This window comes from Plectropomus leopardus, chromosome 17 (assembly GCF_026936395.1).
Source record: "Plectropomus leopardus strain MGB_pleo_1.0 chromosome 17, ASM2693639v1, whole genome shotgun sequence".
Lineage (NCBI taxonomy): Eukaryota > Metazoa > Chordata > Actinopteri > Perciformes > Serranidae > Plectropomus > Plectropomus leopardus.
This window is the reverse complement of record NC_142192.1, coordinates 18,479,832-18,497,397: the sequence shown is the minus strand read 5'-3', so window position 1 is coordinate 18,497,397 and position 17,566 is coordinate 18,479,832. Positions and strand designations below refer to the sequence as shown.

Here is a 17,566-nt window from a genome sequence, read left to right as displayed (position 1 = left end):
ACCAGTATGCTTAGATTATGAGGATTAATATACTTGTGAAGATGTCAGAACCCAGCCCAGGAAAAGTGATGTTGATCCAGGTTACAAAGGGTTAAGAGTGTGTGAAGGATATGAAAATACATCCATATGCATATGTGTGACGCCTTCACTCCACCAAACTTGGATTAACAAAACAGACCTCCCTTTTTTATTAATGTTTGTTTTGTCGCCAATGCTGTGAGCCTGCCAACAGTGAGTCGGGAAGAGAAAGCCCTTCTGACAGGGGAAAAGATTAGCAGTAATATTACTACAAACACACTTAGAAAATGTCAGGGTTATATCAAGCACACTTGGAACAACCTTAACATCTGTTCAATGCCTCTAGAAATATTATATTGACCATGCTGACAGTCATTATTTTGCTAAATCACTGTGTATGTTGATCAGTATGCCATCAAGACCAAGCTATCCTAACTTTTTGTCCCTAGTAGAGCTCAAGTTTAAAAAACATTGGATCCTACATTCCTCTTAAAGCAACTATTGCGGCTTCTAGATTAGCTTGAAATAGCCGCCCACAGACACAGTCAGATATGACCAACTCACTGTATTTCATTGTACTCACTGTTTTTGATTGATGATCCAGGGCTCTTTGGGTGTTGACTGATATGCAGGATAATCAATAATGAATTAATAATTAATTAATTTGTAATATTAATTAATAATTTATATGTTATTTTGCTATATAACACTGAACTGATTTGTCAGAATTAAAAAAAAAAAACCAAAACGAACGTTCTCCCAAAATAAACGGGCCTTTATGAAATCAAATCAGTCGGGTTAAATGAACAAAATGTATCGAGCAATAAAACTGAGATTAAACCAAAAAACACTACAGTTTAAGGCTGTATCCTCTTCGGTGTCTTCCCTATTAACTATTTTCACACACCTACCTTCAATGAGTGGATCCTAAGGTGGCAGGTCAGGTGATGCATTCAAGGCCCACTAGAAATGGCTCTAACAGCAACCAAAAGTGTCTTTTTGTCAAACTCTTGTTTGGTGTAAGCACAATCCTTTCAAATGGCCCTAGTTTTTAATGCAGGCTTTTCAATCATACATTTCAAGTCTCCAGGCCAATGTCAAAATCATCAGGGTTACTCTCAGGGCGTTTACTTTCTTGGTGCAATAGATTCACACTGTGCCCGAGTACAACTCGGCTACAGTGTAGAAGAGGCTGCTGCAGATGGATACTGCTACCATTTGAGTGTTTTGAGTGTTTGGTACCATAGACTGAATATGAAGATGGATGACACATCCCCACGTACCCCAGCTATGTAAAGGGAAGCCCAAATATCTGAGATACCGCCACTGACATCTTGTGCTGGTGACTTAATTCTGAAAACTCTTTAAGCATTTCTTTCAAATTGTCTCTCCTAATTGATGTGGCACAGAGAAGGTGAGTGGGGCCTTAAAAATGTTTGACATAACTGATGCATTCTACCTGTATAACTGAGATATACCATAAGTGATGCACCAAGTGATACACCTGCCTCAGTTTGCATATGCAAGCTTATGGATACTCATCTACTGCAACATTTAGCCAACACTGACTCCACTTTGCATTAGGAAAAAACATGCATGCACCTGGTTATTTTAGCTTCAATAATGTCTGCAGCATCTAATCGTTTCATCTCTGCCGGCCTGCGTTTCATAATGTCAGTAATCTCCCTCCTTCCTTCTGTTTGGCTCTGTGAGGAAGAAACAGCTGCAGGACAGGCAACATTTGAAATGACTGATGTTACATCCACTGATTAACTCAAAGGTAAATGTTATACTGTTAATTACCACAAGGATATTAGCAAGCAAGTCAGATTAGACCATGAATCAGTCATGGTGGCTCCTGAAGACCCTGGGCTGATTATTACACTCAAAAAAAAAAAAAAATCAGCATCCTGATCATTCAAATCAAGAACTACGCCTATGCTCTTATCACTCCACTCCACATCTTATCCTCCGAGCTGACTTTATCCACTTAGATAGTAGTTTACTTCACATCTGTCATAGTTATTGTACTCTGATTTGTTTTACCATTTTATCATCGGACATTTAATGATATGGCTGCAAAAAAAAAAAAAACAGCTTCCATATTAATAAAAGTTAAATGGTTAATGTCTTGATCAACCTGACAACATTTTTACCTCACCTCCATAAAGCACATAGATGACAGAACATGGCATACTTATATTGCGCATGAATAGCTGCTGATCTGTTGGTTGTGCCTGTGAGAGCCCAATAAAACCCCCAGTGCTAGAGTTGAATGCTCTTTATTGATATGCAATATGCAAAATGGCTTCTTTATGGCTTAACACTCAGAGTGGTTTATAAGAGTCGGGCCGAGGGGGAAGGAGAGGCAGAGAGATGAGCAGAGAAAATGAAAAAGAGAAAGAGAAGCAGGGAGGGAATATGTGCACAGCAAGCCACTGCTTTCCCTAAACTGTCCATATCGGCAGCAATTTTAAATGAATGCACTGTATCAACATGGAGAGGTTTTCTTTCAAATAACACTCCTCTGCCCTACGGTTTCATGCAGCGGTCAGCTATAGAGGCAACTGTAACAATATGAAAACCCACAAAGCCCTTCACCTCGTCATGAAGACCAGTATTGGTTTCCCACCACTGCAGGATTTCAGCACGGAGCTTTGATATACTGTGCGATGATAACAAAGTGCTTTGTTGAAAAGGGATACTCTATCAGTGCCAGATTGTATTGGGAGGATAAAGTAATGGGGATTCTGAAAGGTTTGACTCCAAAGCAGCTATTAATGGCAGAGAAATCTGATATGTAATACTGCTTGACTTTTTAAAGAAGGTCCACATTACATTTCTCAATGCTCAGTGCGATACATTAAGCACACCTTTTGTCAAGCCCAAAAAAACCAAATAAAGTTTTCCTTTCAAGTCTGAAATCATTTAAAAATGTTGGAAGTACAAACCTTGGCATGTTTTGGCATCATTTGGTTTTGTAAGGATAGTCCTTTTATCAAACGGAGATAGTAGTTTTAACCATACTTGCATCATGGCTATTGGGATGGCAAGTCAGTCTGTTGGTCCACCACTTTTGTCTACACTAAAATATTTAACACACTGTCATCCCAAGTCTTTACATGTTGTAATGGACTTCCATGTCTACCCAAAACATTTCAGGTATCCTCCTGTGTCTGCTCTTTACGTTCATGTGGTTATGTTTAGACAACACAAGCACATGGCAACCAACGCCGAAACGTCAATGAACACACATGCTGGCACAGATCTTTAAGATTAGGGGAAGGAGGCACATGGTAAGGTGTAGAAAATAAAACCTTATCCACATGGGAACACTGGACTCCTGAATGAAAGTCTGGGGTTTGTTGGACCCATCCACCACCACCTTATATTACGTTGTTATCGGCAGCGTTTCAACCTGACGCTGTATTTTATGCAAATGTGGTTCTGTCCATAGAATTATCAAGTGACGTCACCTGTGCGCCTATTATGCAGAGGCGGCAGGTGCCATTCGGCTGTCTGTCGGCAAACAGTTCTGTCCGGCAGAGTTTTCAGCTGATGATGTCCAGCAGCATTATATGCGCACACAAAAGATGGCTTTTGGAGTTGCAATCTTACACCAAAAGCATTTTCAAAGTGGCAGCATTTTGCTATTCGGAATGAGAACAGGCTGAAAAAGCTCAAAACAAATTTTTTTCAGTTGTTGTTGAGATATTTCAGTTGCGAAAAAATTATGGCAACTGAATCTGAGATGAAGATGTAAACAAAGTGTAGTGAGGGGACAATTCTATCTAATATCAGGCAATATCTAAACAGTTGGATGGATGAATTGGCGTGACATTATCTAGACACATTTAAGCCGACCCTTAATATGAACTCTGGTGATTTTGGTAAGTTCTTTGCTTTTGCTCTTATGTCAACATGAAGTAAAAATTCCAAATTTCTCCAATACTTTGGTTTATGACCAAATAGCTGCAAAAGTCATGACACTGCTATCAGCCCCAGCAATATTGTGTATTCAATGCTAATTAGAAATTATGGCATGCTAACACGCCAAACTAAGTTGTTGAACATGGTATAAACATTATATCTGATAACAATCCAGTCTCCACAGAAAATGTTCTTATTGCATGTGTAGGAAACCCTGTGTTGGCATTTAGCTCAAAGCACAGCTTCACGGTGCTGTTAGCATGTCTGTAAATACCTAATCTTGTTATTGTGTTTGTATACGCAAAAATCAAATCAATGTTGTGCACAATAAGTTAATATCCTAAGTTGTTTGACACTGACCAATCATGTATCCTGTTAGATATTGGAAATTGTGTCACTTTGTGCCAAGACATTGTTTGTTTCTCAAGCGATTATGCAGGATAATGAACTGAAACCTTTCGGTGTCCGTCATATTATCATGGATCTTCCAAGGTGTTGCCTTTCCTACTTACTGCTTCTCTTTTTCTAGTATGCAGTATGCAGGAATCTTAAACAGATGCCAACATGGCACTTAATCTTCATGCAACCATCACAACGGAGCATCATTACCGAGTCTTTTATATGGTGGTGAAAAGAAATAATGGGATTTGTGCAGTGTGTGTTGATGCACCAAAATGAGCCCTGGCAAATTCAATCCTACACACTGCAAGAAATGTCCACCACATATTGTCTATCCTTTTTTCTTTGATTCAAGAAAAGAAAATCAATTTTAAGGTTGAATGAGACTTGATAAGTCACAGTGAACTGGAATTTTGATTGCACCTTGCTTTTTTAATGCCCTGTATTTCCTGGTGAATGAAGAAGAGACAGTTTGATGAGTCAGAAGAGGCTTGGGAATTTATTTGCTGTTGGGAGTTTTTATTTACGCCCACAGCACAAGGAGTTATGATTAAAAATTGAAATATGATATAAATACTGCAATTCCTCTAGATGTATGTAAGTTAACAAAGTGAAAGAAAACAACTTTATTTCCACGTTAACAACAATCTTTTTTTCTGTGTAATCATTCATGGTTTTGTCAAACAGACCCTTCTTTTCCATTTGATGGACAAAATGAGCAGTGTGTCCTGCCGTACAACAGAACCTGCTGTTTCATCACACCAATTTCAAATCTGACAGATTGCAGGCAGAAAACTGCAATTGATTTGATAGTGTCTCTGACTCTTTCTGCAAACTGAGTGGGCAAGTAGGACAGACTCAAGAGGAAACCAAGAGGATTTGGGAGGAAGTCAGCTGGATGTGGCACATTTGCTCACCATACAAGAAAATTAAAAAAATATAATCTTGAGATTTGAGTCATTTTAAGGGAGCACAGTTCCCAGAAGTTAGGGCCGGTGCGCTTAGAGTTTAATGCCAATGCAAGAGGAAACATCCCCCTTAATATTTCTAACACGTGCATTTGTCTCACCCAGTTGTGGACTTTTGTCATGACTAAATTAAAGACATTTATACCATCAATAGATGTCAAAATGCAACACATTCTCATACCAGCTTGCCAAATATCAGCGCTTCATTAGTACTATTCATGTCTACATATGACGTGCTAGGTATCCTCCTGAGTCTGTTGTTAACGCTACAGGACGGTGTTTCAATTTATGCTTGTTAAATGCATTGTGTCGTTCTTTTCTTTTTTTTTTTTTTTAACTTTTTATTTGTCTTTTTTCAATTGTGTCGTTCTTTTCACTGGAAATGTAAAGTTTCTGCTCATTACATGCATTCAGTCTTTTTTCGAAATAAACATACAATACCGGTAAAACACCTCTTATTTGCATTTATTTCTCGTGCAACACAAGAACATGGTTGGAAAAAAACATCATGTTTTGTTCCAACAGTCATACAGGAAGCAAACAGTGGGTTTGCAGGTGGAAGTTCAGGGTTTGTTGGACCCTGCCCTATAGGGACTTTCAAGCTTCTTATATTATGTCCTAACTGGCAGTGTTTTAAACTAATGCAGCGTATAATATTACCGTGAAAGATGCCATCCAGCTGCATTAGAAACTGACGCCACCCAGTGGCATATCATACTGCTGCTAAAGATGCTGTTCAACTGCTTAGCAACATATCCTAATGCCGCGAAAGATGCTGTCCAGCCACATTAAAAACTGACACCAACCAGTGGCATCATACCTGCACAAAATGTGCCTTTGGTCATTGGTGTCTGAAATCACTGACCAAGCAGCAGTATATCATGAGTTCACAATGAGAATAGGCTGGGAAATTCACAAAATGTGCATAAATATTCACCAGAATGCAGGAAAGTAGGTGTTTGCTGCTCAAAACCCACTGACCCTCAAATAACCATTTCACATGTGTCAGCTCCCGATGGTGAAACGAAATCTATGCCCCTGGCTTTAATCTTTTTTTCTTTTTCTTTTTTCCCCCCACTGGTACTAAAAAACTACAGTGGAGTGGTCAGTCAGTTTGTTATCCAAACACATTTTATTTTTTGTAATCAGGCTTTGGAGGCACATGGTGCTGGATGCAAGGACGTTCAGCCAATGTACATCACACAACATCAGAGCCCTTTAATACATTAACTAAGGCAACCCGCCACCTATGCACTTGCACACACTAAGCAAGACACAGCCTTGATTCCCAGTAATCAGAGGCAGAAACGCTACTCAGGTTCCTTTAATTAACTCCAAATGCATTGGATGAACACAAATCAAGCTTACGCAGTCTGTGGTTTAACCATAATTTCCCACAATCATCCTTCATGTAGGCAAATTCCACATCACACACTATAGGCAGAAGTATCAAACCACACCTGCGTGGTGTGGATGAGCCATGTTCTACATGTCATATCTATCCCACATCCAAATAATCCAACTAATGCCGTGAGATACAGTAAGGCGGTGCCATAAGAAGTGCTGTATTGCAGCGGTATGGCCGTAGCATATAGGAAAAGAGGCCAGATAATTCATGTGAAACCAGATGTTAAGGAAGAGATTGGTCATTATCTTTCAAAGGAGCGCCAAACGTGCATTACAGCACGACTGCGCTGTAAAAAGTCGCCTCCGTCAACCCTATAATCATCCTCACAGTACACAGGTAGAGTAATAAATGTGCAGCATCCTAAACGATCCCCACCTCGCAACCCCTCGAGGATTCCTGGACCGGGGTGGTCCTGAGGAATCATCTCCTCCATGTCCCAAGCGCCGTGCTCGGTGTACGCGGCTCTTGTATGATTAATTAAGCCGTTGTGCATCTCTTGCTTTGCAGTGTAAACGCGCTACTTCTGCAGCCGCGAATTCCTCTCCGGGACATACACACGCAGACACACAAAACACACACATGCACGCACAAGCGCGCTTTCACGGTCAGTGAACATTTACGCACGAATGAAACTCGGCGATCATCAACATGTCAGAGTGTTTTCCATATGTGTTTGAAATTGCCAGCCAAAGAGGTGCTTGTGTGTTGTGCGTGTGTTGTGTGTGTGTGTGTGTGTGTGTGTGTGTGTGTGTAGCCTATGTGAAGAAGGGGGTCGTCCTGCGTTCGCAAATGGCGCAACTTCTCATTTTTCTCCTGTCAAGTTGACACAGCTGAGAGCCCAGCTGACAGCACACCGACCTGTCACTGCTGTTTAATGGACGGCTGCAGCGATACACACCAATATCTAGTCAGTATCTTCTCCACAAAACACAAAAGCCTGGTCGCGCTGCATGCACGGGTAGTGAGCGATCAAAGCTGTGCACAGGAGCACCTGCACCTCCAGCCGTTTCACTCCGCAATCCACGCGCTGCATGAGAGTCCTACCTTAAAGTCGAGGTTTCTTTACGACGTTTTCACTCAATGTAATCTTCGTTGGAGCAACAGAGACAGATACACACGCCTATTCCGCAGCTCCCCGGTCGCTGTGTGGAGGAGAGCGGAGGAGGCAGAAGCAGCAGTGAGAACCAGCGGTGCTTCATCCTCTGTCTCTCTCGCTCTCTCTCTCTTTCTCTCTCTCTTTCTCTCTCTCTCTCTCTCGCTCTCTGGTTCACAGGCAGGGCTACCCCATTAAAATATTACCGGCAACCGATTGGTCCACGGGATGCACATCGCCCCGCTCCTCTGCTCTAGGAGGAGCAAAATAAAACCGAGAGGACCGAGAAGGCCAGCACTCTACAAATGAATCAATCTTACAAGCCATTTAGCTAAAATGCCAAGTGATTTCTTAAAATTATTTTAAATTTCGATTTTTTTTTCTCAGACATAGTCTACTATCTGCCACATGTTTCCAATGTGGTTGCATTTGAGTGCAAAATAAATAAATAATACTTTTTGAAAGTATTAATAATACCTATTTTGAAAGTGGACCTATAGTAGCTTAGCTTAATGGTAGGGCTGTCAGCCTTAATGTGTTAATTGTGATGCGATTCAGGCAGGTACATAACCCATTCTTTTTTCTTTCTTTTTTTATCATGTTAATTGCCAGCTGACATTCTCATCTTTAAGACACTGGGCTGAGTTTTAAAGTCAGAGCAATGATACTGGTATCAAATGAAACTAGAAGACTAGGGGAATCCAGTGGCACCAGCCATGTTCTTTATGCTAGTCCCAAGCAGCCTTTTTTACTGTCATTTGATTCCTAATCAAGACAATCTGATAAGAATTGCTTTACCTTGTCAATGTGCGCTTCAAACTGTTCATTCATACTGTTCACCTGTTCTCCAGCTTGTCCGTGATGTCAAACATGACACACCAATGAAAAAACAACAAAAACACACACACTGAAATGCATACTTGTCTGCTGCAGAGCTGTCTACACAGCTCTGCTCTACTGGCAATGGGTGAGCAGTCTATAGCCTATTTTTAGCATGTTTATGCGTGTTTTAAAAAACTTGCATGCTTGTGTTACTTTTGGTGGTAAAGGAGTATTACTCAAATGCTCTCCACATACACTCCCCTCCACCATAAATGCTGTTGATGTCATAATAATGCATTATCATCCCAACTTGTCAAATACTGCTGCTTTGTCAGTGGATCTACATGTCAGAATATGACATGGTAGGTACCGTCCTGCATCAGTTTTGGACATTGAGGGACAGTGTATTACTAACATGCATACAGTCTTTTTTCAAAATAAACTTATAACGTACATTTAAAAAAAAGCATTGTTTTTTAGTATTACTTCCAACAAGCATATGGTTAGGTTTAGACAAAACATTGCAGTTTGGTGTAAAATAAGTACAATTGTTACTAACAACATGTGACATATGTCATTGGTTCCCCACCCCCTCTGATAGGCAGCCTAGGCAGCTGCCTATCGCCTACAGGAAGAGCCACAGCTGGAGAGTAATAGTTTACTTGTTATGATTGTTGGGGCTTGAGATTTCTGTCCTATTGTGTTTCTTTAGCTGTGTGTTGTATAATGCTATGATTGAGGAATCAAATGAAAATGGATTACCTATCCAAATAGACACACAACATTACTACGGTGCAGACTACACCTTACTCTGTGGTACAGACCTCCACCCATGATGTTTTTTGTAGCTTAGCCGCCCTTTCTGAATACACCATCATGTCAAGCACTTAACTTAGATGGTAGCTGCTATAAATGGGTCAGAGCAGAGAGACAGAGTGAGAAAGAGAGAGGAAACTGAGAGTAGTTTTCAATTGGCCTTAAGGTCATTTCATGATTACATGAGTGTTTTCTTTCACGATTGATTAAGTGGGCTGATACTTGCAAATAATAACAACAATAACAAAGGTAATGACCAACATTTATTTCTTTCCTGAACTTTTAGCTGAGCTGCTGAAAATGGATAGAGCGTTGTGCATATACTACAGTATGAGAGGAAGAGAAGTCTGAACAGGTGTGCATATGCACATTAGAGGGCATTGAAGCTTTCTTTTTATTTATGTCAGTTCCTAAAGGGGACCATCATTTGGCGCCTTTGGTGTTAGTTTCTCATGATGCTGCGTAAATACATTCAGCGCTGCTGCACCCACAGACACAGAAAAATAAAGGCTCTTCGGTAGTCAATAGCTACAGCAGGATCCACCCTACAAGCTTCTTATCTTCAGCAATAAAGGCTTTTTTTTTGACTGTCCAGCATTGATTTAAACATATTGGAAGAAGAATTTTACAGGAGGGTAAATGACAACTTCCATATCATTTCTCTTAGTTTATCTAAAACTGTCCAGTAGGGGATGTAGGCTATAGTGCTGAGTTTATTCTAAAACTCAGCTTCCCCTCTTTCATTAGCAGCTAATAGATATTCATGATATTTAGTACTTTCGAAATGAATATGACTACAATATCTTGTAAGAAAAAAAAACAGATGTTTTTATTGAATATAATGAATTGCTTTTCTTTATAACTTGTGATTTTCACCCATAGGCGATCACACAGCATTTTAACCCACACTTTAATTTACTGCTGCAGCCTTTTTCAGGAGGGTTCAACATCTTGTTAAGGACTCTGTCACAATAGGAAGTGATCCTGTGAGTGGATTTCAGTTATTCCTAGTATTTTAATGCTTCATCCTTTGCATGAATAATTCTGTTTTTCTTTTAAAAGTAGTGAAAGTTTTGAAACAGGAACAGCTTGGTTAAATTGGCAGCCTTTATTTTCAGCACCATGGTCAGTGACACTGGTACAACACCACTGTGTGAAACTGTTAGTGTGTGTGTGTGTCTGTGTGTGTGTATTTGTGTGTGTGTGTGTGTGTGTGTGTTTGTGCAGTGACAATATTGGAGAAAACCTCAAAATTAAATTTTCTAATTGATTTTTGTTGTCTTCAAAATTACCACAAACAGAAGTCCACATTTGGTCAGGGTGCAGCGACAGTCCACTGTTGGTGATGTCAGTGTGTGTGTGTGTGTGTGTGTGTGTGTGTGTGTGTGTGTGTGTATGTGCGACTGTGTAGGTTTAATAACTGCTCACACCACACCACAAAACTGACACTAAAAATAAATGTGTTGATTTTCAGAATTAAAGTATCAAGTCAACATCAGGGAGTTTGGACTTAGTCAAAGTCTGCTTAGTCTTTAATTCCAAGAACACAGTGTGACCACATCTGCATTTCATTACTTTATAAGGTGATGTTTCAGATCATGCTGGTAACTGCCTAAATGGGAAGGATGTAGATATGCATGCCATAAAACACACGTGCTTCCACACTCCAACCCCAGCAGTAAGTCTAGTTATCACAAAGTGATTGCAGAGAGAGGGTTATGTGTATTAAACATGCCAGCCTCCCACACTGACATTATTATATCAACATGCAACCCTGGGGCCTAAGCTGTGCTGTAGGCAAGTGTGTTTTACTCACCCAAGAATGCATTAATGCTCATGGAAAGTATAGGAGAAAAAATAATGCTTAAGTATATTAGCCTTATTATGTTTGTGGCATCTCTCCTTGTCAATTGCACTCCAGCTTAGCCATGGCACACAATTTTCCTACATAACCAGGCCACTGAGATGTAACTGTGCACTCTCTCTTTCCATGGAAGGCAGCCTAATGAATATTTATTGGTTCACTGGGTCAAGGTGTAATATCCGCATTTTCAACATGACACAACACAGGCCCTTACCCTTCATGTATGTGGCAGGGCATTCATCACTGGGCTAGAATCGTTTACAGCTTGGCCTCGCGCCACCTGCTTCACAGCCTGTCAGCAGAACTGTTTGTATCTTTATTAGCACTCGTCCAAACTATGCTAAAACCAGATGTCTAAAGAACCAGATCCTGGGCTAACTCCAAATTAAGGCAACCCACAGGTTACAGTTTTGTATCATAGAAGAATTTGGAATTTTTCTCTCTCAAAACCTGCTACTTTAATGCAAATCTTGAGATTAAAGTCAAAAATTGCCACAATAAATTTAAAATGCTGTTTTCTGCTCTAGAAACATTCGACAGATGTTATTTGAAAAATCAATATCTCCCACCACACCCCCACCCTCTTACATACTCTCAGAGTCCAAGGGTTAGCAATGGAGGTATTTTTCATAAGAATCAATGAAAGTCAATTGTAAAAACATATCCTCATATTTCTCTCGCACTGGCTCTGTGGGAAATGCAAAGTCTGTAGTGAGATCAACTCTGCACAACATTCCCACATACAAATACAAATCCACGCATCACTTCAAGTACATGGCAAGCATCCAGGATTTCCCAGTACTGTAAAATTAAAGAGGTGATTTGGTGCATTGGTTAGCACTGTCGCCTGACAGCAAGAGGGTTCTGGGTTCAAACCTGCAGGCCGGCTTGAGCCCCTCTGTGTGGAGTTTGTATGTTCTTCCTCCAGTTCTCCGGCTTCCTCCCACTTTCCAAAGAAGGTTAGGTTATTTGGAGACTCTAAATTAGCTGTAGGTGTGAATATGCATGTGAAGGGTTGTCTGTCTCTATGTGCCAGTCCTACAGTGGTGGAATGTAACGGAGTACAAATACTTCGTTACAGTACTTAAGTACATTTTTCACGTATCTGTACTTTACTTAAGTAAAAAATATAGAGTATACTTTGACTTTTACTCCACTACATTTTACAGCTATTTTCTGTACTTTCTACTCCACTACATTTCCAAAATGCACCACGTTACATTTGATGGTTGATCAGTCACCAAAATGCTGTCTTCACAAAAAATATTGGTTATGCGTTTGACCTCGGAAGTTTTAAACCAATCAGGTTGCTATACGCCCAATGACAGCAGAGCGCGGCGTGCATTTAGAAGCGGCAGTGTGATTTGGACAACAGTCGATATGGACTCGGAGACTGAGACCCCTGAGCCGAGCCATCCTTGGCCATATTTAAAAGAGATGTTCATGTTTACGGGCTCCAGGAATGAATCATTTAAATTCCAGTGTCTCAACTGTCTTCCTCAAAAAAAGGAATTACTGGCTTTCAAGAATTCCCCGTCAAATCTGAAGAAACACATTGAGGTAAGCAGAGCTCTTGCTACGCTAAGTTATTTTCTCGGGCTTATCATGTTAGCCAAGGTTATATTATTTTTGTTTACTGACATCATGTTATAAATGCTCTAATCTAGCAGAGTACACGTTAATTTACAGAAATCGCCAGAAAAGAGTACAACGGTGTTTTCATTATTTAGCTAACCTACATAGGAACGTAAGGTGGTAAGCTAGGTTAGCTTGTAGCACATGCTAGCTCGTCATTTACAATGTAATATAGGGTCTTGTTGGGAAATTTGAATGAATGGACAAGTTTGCACTTACACATAGTAACAATTTGAACTCTGTCGGTGGTAAAACAAACACTTTAGTGAAAGTAATTTGTCAGCAGGCACAAGCTCGCTTTGTTTTACTTTAGCCGCTTAGCGGTCAATGGTTACAACGCTCACGCTTAATATGGTCCGGTTCGGTTCCAAGAGTGTTGGTGGGGGGCTGTGAGTTTGCGGACCAACACTGTCCAGTCAATTAATGTAAAACAATGCTGTGCATTTTCTTTTTTTCTGAGTCTGAGCCCACAACTTTTAGCACCACCATTGGCCCGCCATTGGTTTTCCAGACAGACTAAAAGCCACAGCGCCATCTACAGTCTGTATCGGAGCATATAACATCGGCACTAACGGGCACTTGGAATGAGATGCACAGCTCCAAATAATAAAAAGTTATTATGTGGCAGAGAGGCGTTTATAATGAATCTATGTATGTTTTAAGAAATATATATTTTCTCTTCATAGGATATGTTCTACTATATTGTTGATAGAGTGAAAAGAGGTAGAATCATATTTTCAGTGGAGTATTCATGTAGTACAGGTACTACAGTCACAAAATAATTATACAATGATATATACAATGATATAAATCTTAGATAATATCGCCCAGCCCTAGAATTAAGATTAATTAATTAATTATCATTATTGTTGTTTTATTTTCAGAGAAGGCACAGATCACATCTCCAGCTGCTATATGGACCTGACGGCAACATACCTACTAAAAGGAAGGGAAGCTTGTCTGTTGGCGAAGGTCCTTCAACTAGTAAGCAGCAGAAACTGGTGGTGGCAGACACAAAAGGCTTCTCAGAAGACCACAGATGTTGCAGTAATGAACTTTGTTGTTCAGGGTTTGCACCTTTTGGAGTAGTGGAGCAACCTGGATTCATATCTTTAATGCAGCATATTCACCCAAATTACACAGTGATGTCACGGACAACTTTAAGAGACAGGATAGAAAAAAACAGTGCAAATGAAAGCAAAAGTGAAGAATGCTATGCAGAACATTAAATACATCTCAACAACCACAGATTGTTGGATCGCCCATCGCCAAAGCTTCATAGGTGTTACTGCCCACTGGATCGAGCCAGAAAGCCTGGAGAGATGTTCTGTTGCTCTGGCATGTCAAGAATGAAAGGATCACATACCTATGATGTACTAGCTGAAGCCCTGAATGACATCCACATGGAATACAATATTCGGGAAAAGATTGTCAGAACTACAACTGACAATGCCTCCAATTTCATCAAGGCTTTTAGGGTTTATGGGTGTGATGAAGAAAGTGCTGCTGATGGGGGGTGTGAAGATGTGAATGATAGTGAGAAGGAAGAAGAAGCTCCAGAAGAAGATCCTGAAGTGGAGACAGAGGCTGTTGAAGTGGAAGCTTTAATGAATGAAGAAGATGACGAGTGTGCCGAATATCAGCTTCCAAAGCATCACCGCTAGTGCCATCTCCTTAACTTGATCTCAACAGCGTTGATGCCCAAAATGCCAACTCCAACGACATCTACAAGAAAATAAGTCGTCGCAGCATTTGCTAAGTGCTCATCACTTTGGAATAGGACCTCTCATCCTCTACAGCTGCAGAGGTCATTGAGAGGGAATGCAAGCTGCAACTCATCTGACCAGTTGACACTCGGTGGAATTCTTTTCTTTCTTTCTGTTGAACGGATACTGCGAATAATTAGAGAGAGTGGAGAAGGAGCCATCAGAGCAGTGACCACTGCACTTAAAAATCCCCATGTAAGTGTGGCTGGGAGCAGATACACATGTACGAGTTGAGTAATATTGTAGTTGACTTACCATCTACCCCTAGTTTCAGGGCTGCTGTTAAAGTAACTATTATTAACTGCATTGAGATAATTTGGAACATTATCATCTTATCAACCATCTGTTTCATGTTTCTAGAACTAGATCTTAATTTGAGATAGTAGCATTTCATAAGTATAAGTATATTGCACAGCCAAACACATACTCTTGTAAAAACATGATTGGTGACATTAATGTTGTTTTCAGATTTATGCTTATAGACTACATGTTGAAATGTTCAATATAGACTACTTTCTGATATCAAAAATGCCAAATCATAATTTCTGCACTCAACTTGAGAATATTCTAATATACTTAGATTTTTTCAACTATTTTGATCTTTATTGATATTCTACATTCTGGTGTTTCATCCATGTCTTACAGGTGCAGCCCTGCAGAACTTGCTTTCTTGACTGAATGTATGTTGCAACCATGGGCCCAATCTCCAAGGCACTGAACATATTGCAGGCAGAGAAGGATGTCCACATGGGATGGCTAGTGCCAACTATAACCCTCCTAAATGTGAAGCTTGACCGCCTGAAGACTCATCTAGGTTCTGCCAGCCACTGATCACTGCCCTTCAAGAAGGAATACAGCGGCGATTTGGAGACATGCTTTCTGACCCTGAACTTGTTGTTGCTGCCATTTTGCTTCCAAAGTTTCAAGACCTCATGGACAAGCAATGCAGACTTGCTGAAATCGGGTAAGTCACTGAGATGGTTCCTCAATTGCTGTTGTACAGGGAGTGGTATTATTCATGTATTAAACCTTTGTAAAAGGCAGATCCTGATCATAGTAAGATATAACACTGATCAGAAAAATGTGTTAATAGTCACTAAGGAGGAACAGCACAATGACCTAGTTATCATGATAGGCCGTTCTGTATAGTCTATGGTTATATAGTCCATGTTTATTGGTTTCACACATTTCCTTTATTCCTGTCTGGAAATTGTTTTTTTATAGGCATGGACTACATCAAGGCCCACTTGGATCTAGAGTCAGTCCCATCACCAGGCAGCCATTCAGGGTCAGAGGAGGAGGATTTCTTTGGTCTTATGAAGGGGAAACGTTCAAGAAACCACAAGGCAGCTGGACACCCTATCTGGCCAGTTCAACGACCTCCATGAATGTCCTCAAGTCAGTGCCCAATGTTCTCAACTTGTCCTCAAAGTCAACACTCCGCTGCCTGCCTCCGCAGCATGTGAAAGACTTTTTAGCTCAGCCGGGCAGATTTTTTCTTCAAAAAGAGGCAGACTAGGCTCAAAAAACTTTGAAAACCAACTCTTGTTGAAACTGAACAAAAAGTTCTGGTAATGCAAATGACAATGAAACTGCCATTTTAAAACTGTTGTGCAGAGAAAAAAAAACATGTTTATAGATGAGCCTTGCCAGCATTAAGACTTGTTGAGTTCTCATGTTCATGACATGTCAGAAGTTAAAGAAAAGAAAGGTTTAAAAGAAAATTTCACAGTTGAATTGTTGTGTTGATCAGATGTTGATTAGAATAATTGTTGGCTGCATTATAGGACAAAAAATCTGATCAAATAGGCTAACTTATCGAAAGATTATTCAGAGTCTGTTTTGCTTTGAATAGATTTATAATAAAATAAATGATTTTAATATATAACCGTCTTCTTTATTGGTTTTACCTAATGACATTAGAAAATGCAGATGTTACTACTAGTAATTCTTATACCTCTGCAGATGCCATTAGTAATATTTACAAGCAACAACTTTTGTTTATTGTAAAGGTTAGCGTACTTGTGCTTACCCTCTGTGATTCATTTCACACTCTATTTTATAATTCTGTTGTTTATTGTTATCTAACAGGGTAATACAGCTCCATACTATGTTTTTATTGAAATATAGGCCTGAACATTAAGAGACAAAACATTGTGTAAGTACTTTTACTTTTAATACTTAAAGTACATTTAAAAGTAAGTACTTACTTACTTTTACTTAAGTAGGATTGTTATGTAGTACTTGTACTTTTACTTGAGTATATATTTTGCTGGTTATCTGTACTTTTACTTAAGTACTGAGTTTCAGTACTTCCTCCACCACTGCAGTCCTATGATAGCCTGGCGACCTGTCCAGCCCCCTCCCCGAAGACTCTTACTAGGATAAGCACACACATTCTCCTCCCAACTTCACATATTAACACTTTGCAGTGGACTTCCATGTCTACATATTATACTCTAGGTATCCTTTTGCATTTGCTGTTAACATTCCAGAATGGCAATACTGTGATGTCAACATATACACATGGGGGGATGATGCTGGACGTGGTTATGTTATGACAACACAAGCACATGGCAACTAATGCCCGGACATCAACAAAAGCACATACTGGCACAGATGATGGGGTTTAGGCAACAAAGGAACATGATGTCTGAGGTTTGTTGGACTCATCCACCGCCCCTAATGCCTGCCCTACACAGACCTTCGTGCTCCTTATATTATGTAGTTACCAGCAGTGTTTAAAACTGATGCTGTTCAGCAGCGTATCATGAGGATACAACATTTCTGTCTGGCTGCCTTCTTACCTGACACAGTTCAGCGGTGGTTCATGCAGACATGAAACAT

General features: G+C 40.1%; 1 protein-coding gene and 1 pseudogene across 1 annotated transcript in view; one reads left to right on the top strand and one right to left on the bottom strand.

Moving 5' to 3' along the window:
- The window catches only part of dlgap3 (discs, large (Drosophila) homolog-associated protein 3), a 137,215-nt gene extending 129,293 nt beyond the window's left edge, over window positions 1-7,922 (bottom strand). The window contains exon 1 of the mRNA XM_042506686.2: window positions 7,768-7,922. The gene's annotated coding sequence lies outside the window, so the exon portion shown is untranslated. The remainder of the gene's footprint in view (window positions 1-7,767) is intronic.
- A 6,380-nt stretch (window positions 7,923-14,302) lies between these two features.
- Window positions 14,303-17,029, top strand: LOC148186636 (zinc finger BED domain-containing protein 4-like; annotated as a pseudogene).
- The last annotated feature ends 537 nt before the right edge of the window (window positions 17,030-17,566 follow it).